The following is a 9,485-nucleotide window of genomic DNA, read 5'->3' on the forward strand; positions in this document are numbered from 1 at the left end:
TTATTGACTTATTCAAGATATAGATTTTTTTTTTACATCGGATAAAATTCGGTTCAACCAAATTATTCGTGAGTTCTAAAAAAATCTAAAATTCGAATCAAATTTTTTGTAAAATTCAATAAAATTCAGTTTGATCAAATTATTCGAAGAATTTAATAATTAGGCATCTGGCGCACGTTTAACCCCCAAAAGGGCCTTGGATTATGTAAAATCACCTTGGACTCCGTGTCTAAGCGTTCTGACCATTAAATGCACATCATACGCCTAGTTAGACCACAAAAGAATGGGGTCCTTTGAAATCGCATTATTTAAAATATAATGAAATTCTAACATCCCTGCACATGAAGGATCCGTGGCGCAATGGTAGCGCGTCTGACTCCAGATCAGAAGGTTGCGTGTTCGATTCACGTCGGGTTCAAATTCCCAAGATCCTTTAATTATTTTTCTTCCTCTTTTATTATTAAGAGAAAAAGTGGAAGTTCGAAAATACCCCATCTCACCCCATTAAGGAAGTACGCCCCCACGAGCCTTAAAACTCTTTTATAATGGGCTTGTGTGGATCATCTGATTCTGCCCACTCTACCCAATTAGAAACAGGCCGTTATCTAGTTGGGCCCATTAGCCTGGTAATAAATTGGGTTAGCTCGTCTTTGGGAGGACGGGCATGCGCTGTTATGAACCAGCTATCAGTAACTCCCCATCCAAATGGAAAAATGATGGTGGATGGTGGATGGTGGAACGTAAAGATAGCATTTCCTTAACGATCCAAGTAAATAAATCTTCATCTTTGTACCAAAAAAAGAAATAAATAATATTTTATCTTATCATCTATTTTGATGTGATCAGTGACATTTATAATAATAAGAAGAAGGAAGAGGTCCTTCAAAGGCAAGCGCATGAGCCAATGGGAGTGAGTGCAGAAGCACCAATAGGGATGGGATTTTTGTTTTTTTTCATGAGAGAGATGGGGTGGTTATTTTGCCCCTTGCGTATCTGGCACAAGGGCGATGGTGTTTTTCACTTCTTTTTCCCCAATAATATAGATGGACAAGGATAAATACGTTTGGCTGGTTAAACTGTGCAGTCTATGAGGGATTCGGATGAAGCCGAAGAAGTACACAACTATACTAGCACCATTGAGTCTATCACTTATGCTTGAGACTACCTTATTTGGTAAATGTGAATTGTACTAACAGAATTTGTCACTGCATGTGAATGATGTGATTTTATTTTTCATGCTTTTTGTATCACTTTTTCAATAGTTATAGTGTGAAGAATTCTCATACATAGTTTGTTCATATAAATTTTATTTAAGCCTCTAATTTTAGATAGAACTTAGTTGCTAAGGAATAAATTTACACACTAGCATGAAAGTGGGATAATCGGATATAGCATAATGGAAAAATATGTTAGCTGCTTGAGATATTGGAGTAAATTAAATGGATCCAACAGTTGCAGGATAACGATTGTGTTGGCTAACAAATGTAATCAATGCAATCAACGAATGGCGGAGATCGACAAGGGTAAGTAGTTTTCTCTCTTATTCAATTTCATTTTTTTATTATAAAATTTTGTTGATTTATAATTTATATATATATTTTTAGTACTTGCTGTTTATTGAAAGTTACTAATATTAGAAAATTTTAATTTTGGAAACTTAGAAATCCCATCCATCTAGGAACATGTTTAAGACCTAAAGCAGGTGACAAAAAATTTGTTTGGTCTCCATTATTATCTTAGCCTTAAAATTCATTAGAGAACGAGAATACGTCATATCATCCATTTCACGTTCTGAGATAATTCATAAGAGAAAGAGGGCATTATGAAATGCATCATGTCACTTATTTCACATTGAGAAAAATCCTGCGAGTGCTTTCACCTGAAAGAAGTACTTGTGAATAAGCTTTAAACCAGAGAAACACCTGTACATTTATCTACAAAGCACTTCAACTGATTTCCAATTCAAGGTCATATTTGTGCACTCTCTATCTCTCCCTATTTGTATTTCATGTAACCATTCTTAGTAATAATCTCTTGAATGGGAGTTTCTGGATGAGCTCGTTTTTAGCTCTTGATGGATGCATTCTCCAACAGAAAAGGTTGTTGATGGATGCATTCTCCAATAGAAAAGGCTATCCTAGTTTTGAGCTCTGGATGGATGCATTCTCTTACAGAAAAGGCATTCCTAGATTTGTGTCTTTCTGTTTATTTTGGTGCAAAACCGAGTTTGATCTTACAAAGATTTTAATTCTCTAGATATGATGTGTTCTAGTAAGTTTTGAATTCAATTCTTATTGTGCATTCCCTACCACTGCAGTTCAGATGCCACAGAGAAACATTCCATTGAGACGAGTACATAAGAACAGGGTAGAAGTTCTCTTCATGGGGTTCCGAATCCAACGCCTAAGCCATACTGTATCCTGTGCACCTTACAGCATAACTTCCAGTAGAACCATTAGACTGATTGAATAACCTGAACTCTGGAAGCTAAAAAGCTTTAAGTCCATATTCTCCTTATTGATTGAAAGTTTATCTTAACCAAATGGATTAAAGAATAGTAAAAACAAATACCGTTATTTCATATTAATTTGCAGTTTTCCATTCAATTGTAACAGAAACATGTGAAGTATAAAGATGAGAAATGCTATTTGGTATTGTAAGAGGAATGAGATTAGAAAACGTTTCAGATGTTAAAATGGAAGAATCACACACAGAATTAGCAAAGTATTTCATCATTTGTGTTGCTTATAACACCTCCTTAATGATGGATTAGAGAAAAAAAAAATCCAGAATTTGAGTCCTACTCAAGATTTGCCACCAATGAAATAAATCCAAAGACACCGATAGAGGGTTGGATTCTTGATTCAAGATTCCAATTGGTTGGGCTTGTATTTTGTGTTAATTTGATGAATTGAAAGTTTGAATGTGTTTGATGTTGTTTTAAATGAGAAATTTTCAGTTTGGTTTTATGTTTGGGCTTTGTAAAGTTAGCAGAAATTGAAACCAAATCAAATTGATCAAAACGAAGGCTCCGTTTGGTTGCAATGGAAATTTAAAGAGAAAGGAAATGAAATTTTCATACTTCAAAAAAAAATATTTATAATAATAGGCCATATGATTGTATAAACTACTTAATTTTTTTAACCATATTTAGTATTGATATATTTTATATGTAATTTTTATCTTATATATTATAGCAAAGGGTTTTGGTTGCAAAATAAAGTGAAATTTTATAACAAAATATGGAATGATTTGAAATTAATGTTAATCACATGAGCAATGATTATATATATTTCTTTTTTAAATATGAAAATTTCATTTCCCTTCATTTTAATTTCCTTTACAGCCAAACATAACCAAAATGCAAACTAAAACTAATAAAAGAAAACCTAGACAAGCCCAATAATAACTCAATAAGAACCCCCTCAAAAAAAAAAAAAAATCGCACTTTCACATTGATCCTTAAATTATACATGTAAAACCAAAATCATAACAACCCAACTACAAAACGATACCAAAAAAATATATAAGAAATCGGACGAAAACTAAAAGTTTTTTAATGGTTTGACATGGGATTGGCATAGTAATATACCAAATCCAATTCAGCTTGATCGGCCAAATTAGTCCACTAATAATTGTAGGCTGCGTTTGGTAGTCATTCAAATCCAGAAATAATGTTTCATGTCAAAAATAGAATTTTCATGTCAAAATATCATTTTAAAATAAAAAAATGTTGTTAGGTGAACCTGTTTCAGGAATAATTACCTTAATTGTTCACTTTTTTGTATTTGAAACGAAATTAAAATGACGGAATAAGATTTCGTCGTTTCATCATTTAACGTTTCTAGATTTTTTTTTCCTTACCCTTTTCTATTAGAAAAAAAAACAAAAAAAAACAAAAAAAATTAACTTGACACCAAAATGATTTTTTCCCCTTTTTTATTCTCATAGAACGAAAAAAAAAATGTCATAAATGTTTTACTGGATGCCTATGATCAAGATTACCACATCATCTGTCCAATGACAAACAATGCTGAACCGTATAAGTAACATTTCCTGTACGATATCCACGTAAATAAATCTTTCTTGACATTTATAATAATAATAATAATAATATTTGGATAAATGGGTTTCGCCGGTTAAACCACGAAGTCCATGTGGGTTTCGGATAAAGCCAAAAAGTTATAAAACCATACTAGCCCCATTGAACCGATCGCTCATGCGTGAGACTAGCTTATTTGGTCAACATTTGTCATGTTTTTTATACCACTTTGTCAATGGTGTGACAAATTCTCATACATAGTTTGTTGTTATAAATTGTTATTTAAGCCTCTAATTTTACATACATAGAACAAATTTGTCAATGATGGAAAAATATGTTAGTACTTTGAGATATTGGAGTAAATCAAATAGACATGGAAGTTAGAAGTAAGAAGGGAAGAACCGCTTTGGCCTAGAGATGAATGTAATGAAATTCAGCATGATCTGCGCTACCCATTGATGCTAAAGGCCGCAGCATCTACATAGAACAAATTTGTCAAGGAACAAACTTATACCCGCATCAAGATAGATAAAATGGAAAAATATGTTAATACTTTGAGATATTGGAATAAATTAAATAGACCTAGACGTAAGAAGGGAAAAATCGCCTTGGCCTAGGGATGAAAATATTTGGTAGCTTCTGCAGCGTCTATATAGAGTACAAGTTCTGCATCGTTGTGATTCCTAGACAACAGTCCTATTATAATCCACTAACAGAGGTGTGGATGCCTTTGGGGTCAAGACGCAGCTGGCCGCCACAATTGACTCAACTGCCCCGAACCGTGCAAAATGGTGACCTATTACACGGCTCAACTCTACTTTAGTAGTCACTAGACTCACTATGATAGTACATCTGGCTGATCTTGCTGAAATTATTAATCTTCATTCTCCCGTGCTCTATCAATAGCACTCCTTGGACCACTATAATGTAATTCAGGTAGCGAGAATCAATCCATGGCATGACGGAATGAATGGGGATCTCAAAATGAAGAATATAAAATGTGAATTTCAAACTTTAAATACCTGATCGGAAGGGCCCTACACTTGCTTCTGTAGATGAGAGAAGACTTTTCTTTCCAAACTTATAAGATCACATAAAATTCAAACATGGAGAAAATAGGATCATATGTACCTCTTGCGTTTTATTTTAGAATTTGAAAATGAATTTGTTGAACAATCATTCAATGATAGGCATATTCTATATGTATTTGATCATATTACTTTGTTGATTCTCCAATTGTAGGATTCCGGATTGGAGTAATAGGACTTCATTTTCGATAATGTTTCCAAAACACCTAATTCTTGATTTATTTTATATCTCTTATTTTTTACTTTCCTTCTCTTCTTATGCTTCCCTTAATCTTTTTAGTTTTTCACTTTCTCAATTCTGTTACTAACTTCAATCCTTTGAATTTCTCTTTTTATTTCACACCATTAGACCATTGGCTACGAAAAATAGCAATGTATAACTGTAGTGATGGTCTATTGAAGTTTATTTATTAATGTTCACGTCACATATTTTCAAAAAAAAAATAATAATAATAAATAAATAAAATATTGCATAGCCAAAAGATGCTCAACATTATAAAAACCTATATTGTTATAGAAATAAAAAAAAGTTGGACCATTTCTCAAGACTATATAACTAATTTTAAATACTTGACGGGTCAAAGGCTGAAAATAAGTGCGCTTATCCACATAATGCTCAATTCGCCTTAACCATATGAACAACCTACGAATGAATAAAAAACATTATTTATAAAAGAGGCTTTGAGCATAAATTTGATGGAGGCTCTTTTACAATAGGTGAATATCTTCAGCAAATTTACATTGTATTGGAAGTACTTTCCTTCTAACTAAAATTATTGTATAAATTGCTTTCTTGCAAAACCCTAATGCACAAATCAGTAATATTTTACAAAAGGTAACGATTCCTAATTTAGAATTGGCTAAGAATTGGTATCTTCCTCTGCTCATACTGATACAGATCGACCAATTTGGCCAACACCAATTCCTCAATCCATGACTTCAACATGACTTGATTTGACCATCTAGTACGAAATTTAGCTTTTCAAACTATTAATTGAAGGAGAAAGTTTTCCTCCACTATGGGGAAAAAGAAAATCCATGATCTGAGACAGCCATTATAACTTTCTCTACGGCTCCGTTTGGTTGCAATGGAAATTTAAAGAGAAGAGAAGTGAAATTTTCATACTTAAAAAAGAAATGTTTATAATCATACCCCATATGATTGTATAAATTACTTAATTTTTTTAACCATATTTAGTAATGTTATATTTTATATGTAATTTTTGTTTTACATATTATAGCAAAAGGTTTTGAATGCAAAGTAAAGTGAAATTTTATAACCAAATATGTAATGATTTGAAGTTAACATTAAGATCACATGGGCAATCATTATATACATTTATTTTCTAAGTATGAAAATTTTATTTTCCTTCCCTTTAATTCTCCTTACAGCCAAACATAGCCTACTAGTTGAAAACCGAAAATACTTTTCACTAATTTATTACACAAATTCCACCTCCAGTAATGCCTATGATGAAATAACACTTCCTTCGGACCAATAAGTGGGATTGGTAGGGTGGGTTCGTATGAGCCTAACCCATTTATAATGAGCAGGTGTGGATCTTCCCATATATTTCAAATGGTTCACTCCAACCAATTAGATACGGGCTGTTATCAGGTTGGGCCCATTAGCCTGCCAGGCAGGGATACACTTTGAGAGACCCTGAGCTGAACTTGCTAGATCACCCACCCCTTGCATCTGTGTGTTTTAATACCAACACAAAACTTTTATGGATTGGTAGACTAGATTAAGTGGGTTAAAGTATTATTTTATCAGCCATATGGTAAATCAGACTGGGGCCAAAATTTGCAGATAAATAAACCCAAGGTCCCTTGCCACAATGTCAAGTTTTATTTCAATCAAACTTTTCCAAGTGGCAAAACATGGCTTTCCGAATCTAGACCTGTGAGAGAGTGCATAATAATAGTTGGAATTTTAGAAGTATGTACAAATAAGTACATAGATGCATGACAATGTACATAAGGAAATTTAATTGAATCAGACTCGGAAATTTAATATGTGACGAATCAACACCTTGTGATCTCTAAAGGGTGTCAAAGTTCAGCCCAAATTAATCGGACCTATCGAAATTGACCAGTTCAATTCAGTTGAACCAAATTGAACCATTTTCGATTTGGTTTTGAATTGAGATTTTGTGAAACTAGTAGAAATTGAAATCAAATCAAATTGACAGAAAGAAAAAATGGACCGAATGATAAGACCAATAATAATCTGATAAGAAATCCCAAAAAATACATTCTCCCATTGATTTCCAATAATTTGCATATATACTTTAGGAAGTCTACATGTTGGCTTGACATGTGATTTTTATTTATCATGTTTTTTTGTACCACACTATCAATGGTTATTGTGTGAAGAATTCTCATACATAGTTTATTGGAAAAATTACATGATTACCCACTTTTGGGTTTTCCTTTACAAAATTGCCCACAACAAATTTTAGTTAACAAAAATACCCAAAATTAGGTTTGAGTTCACGAAACTACCCACCCAAAGTTTAAGTTAATAAAAATATCCAAAATCAGGTTTGGGTTTACAAAACTACCCAAAATAGTGATTCTTCATCTTCCACATATAATCATGTATTTTTTTTATTACTAAAACTTTGAGTGGATAGTTTTGTAAACCCTAACTCAATTTTGAATATTTTTGTTAACTTGAACTTTAAGTGGGTAATTTTGTAAAGGGAAACTCAGAAGTGGGTAATCATGTAATTTTTCCTAGTTTATTCTTATAAATTGTTATTTAAGACTCTAATAGGAAAAAAGTCATCAAACTAGACACAAACTTACAATAGAATAAAGGTGGGATATAACATCATAGAAATATATTTTAGCAACTTGAGATGCTGAAGTAAATTAAATGGACTCTAGAGTTATAAGGGAATGATTGTTTTGCCTGACTGATTAAGTCATTGGAAGTAACTATATGTTACCTTTTGATTATATACATAAATGTCAATGGATGACCCCTCTATCAGAATGGCTTCACCTTGTGCCAATAATTCCCCTTCTTTTCTCTTAGTTTTTGTTGTACATATATCTTATTAAACTTGCGCTAAGAGAAAGAGTAAGCAGTCAACTAGAGAACAAGAAATGAAGAAACTCATTAAGCAAGAAGAGAACCGACGATGAGAGAATGCTCAAAAAGAGATATCCTTTGATGATTGGATAAAAGAATGCTAGCCGTTATGTAAATGATTTTTTTTTATCGAAAAAATCTATTATAAGGTAAAGCTTCGCTGATTAATTTCATGGAGAGCAAAGAAGGCATATCATAGACTGTACCAGACACTTTGGTCCCTTAAAAGTAAAATTAGTAAACTGATGAATTATTATAGTTACGAGCGGGGAACGAGTTCAAGACCAAAGAAAGCCAGAGCATCTCTTCCTTTTCGTCTTGCCTCGAGGGCTTATGGGTTTGTGGGCACAGCTGAACAAGGTTAGGCTGAAAAGGGCCGGAATATTTTTCATCAAAATATTCATCGTATGTCATCTGGTGTCCTGTTTTAGGAGCCACAATAGCTAAACTATGCAAACTGTAATTGCACACTTATTTCAGATGTAATATTAAAAGATTTAGTTTCAATATTATGATCAATAACCACATAATATGAAAGGATTTAGTTTCAATATTATGATCAATAACCTTGCCAATTGCATAAATTTAGCAAGAGCAATATGAATGATTTTACTCGTATCTATCAAGAGTTGTGAAAAGACGTCATTGCCCCCCCAAAGGGGCTGCAACTGCAGAACAATATTCAATGATACCCAAAGTCCCTTATAAAAGTCATCATGTAAGTGAAGTGGGAGTCTCAATTCACTTACGCTAGAATATTGACACGTCTTTATCTTTAACGGAATGGTGTAAAGCGGTTAATCCAATTTTTTAAATATTCTCATAATTTAAATAATAAAAAAAAGTAAGTAATCCAAACAAAAACGAAAGGTGTGTGATCTTTTATTCCGCTGGTAATTTCGTTCCTATTATAACACTTAAGAGTGGACCAAAACTAATATATTTATAACTCTTTATCCAATAATCAAGATTGCCACATCATCAGTCCATTGATACAATGAAGGTGTACCATAGAGGGAGCATTTCTTAACGATCCAAGTACATAAATCTCTTATCATATATTTTGATGTGATTAGCCTATGGCGCCTGTGCTCAGACATGAATGAGGTGAAATGACATCTCTCTCGCTGTAAAATGTGAAAATCCCACCCTTATTAAGCCCAGACCGATGTTCTTATCAACTCCCGCACTGGTGTAGTGATCATGCAGCCTGACAGTGATCTATTCAACTGGGCATGGATAAACAGGTTGG

The 9,485-nt window shown here is 33.0% G+C and overlaps 1 non-coding gene across 1 annotated transcript; it reads left to right on the top strand.

Annotated features, from left to right (window-relative positions):
- Positions 1 to 346: 346 nt before the first annotated feature.
- TRNAW-CCA lies at positions 347 to 418 on the top strand. The gene has a single exon. It is a non-coding gene; the product is annotated as a tRNA-Trp (tRNA).
- Positions 419 to 9,485: the final 9,067 nt, after the last annotated feature.

This window comes from Macadamia integrifolia, chromosome 9, assembly GCF_013358625.1.
Source record: "Macadamia integrifolia cultivar HAES 741 chromosome 9, SCU_Mint_v3, whole genome shotgun sequence".
NCBI lineage: Eukaryota > Viridiplantae > Streptophyta > Magnoliopsida > Proteales > Proteaceae > Macadamia > Macadamia integrifolia.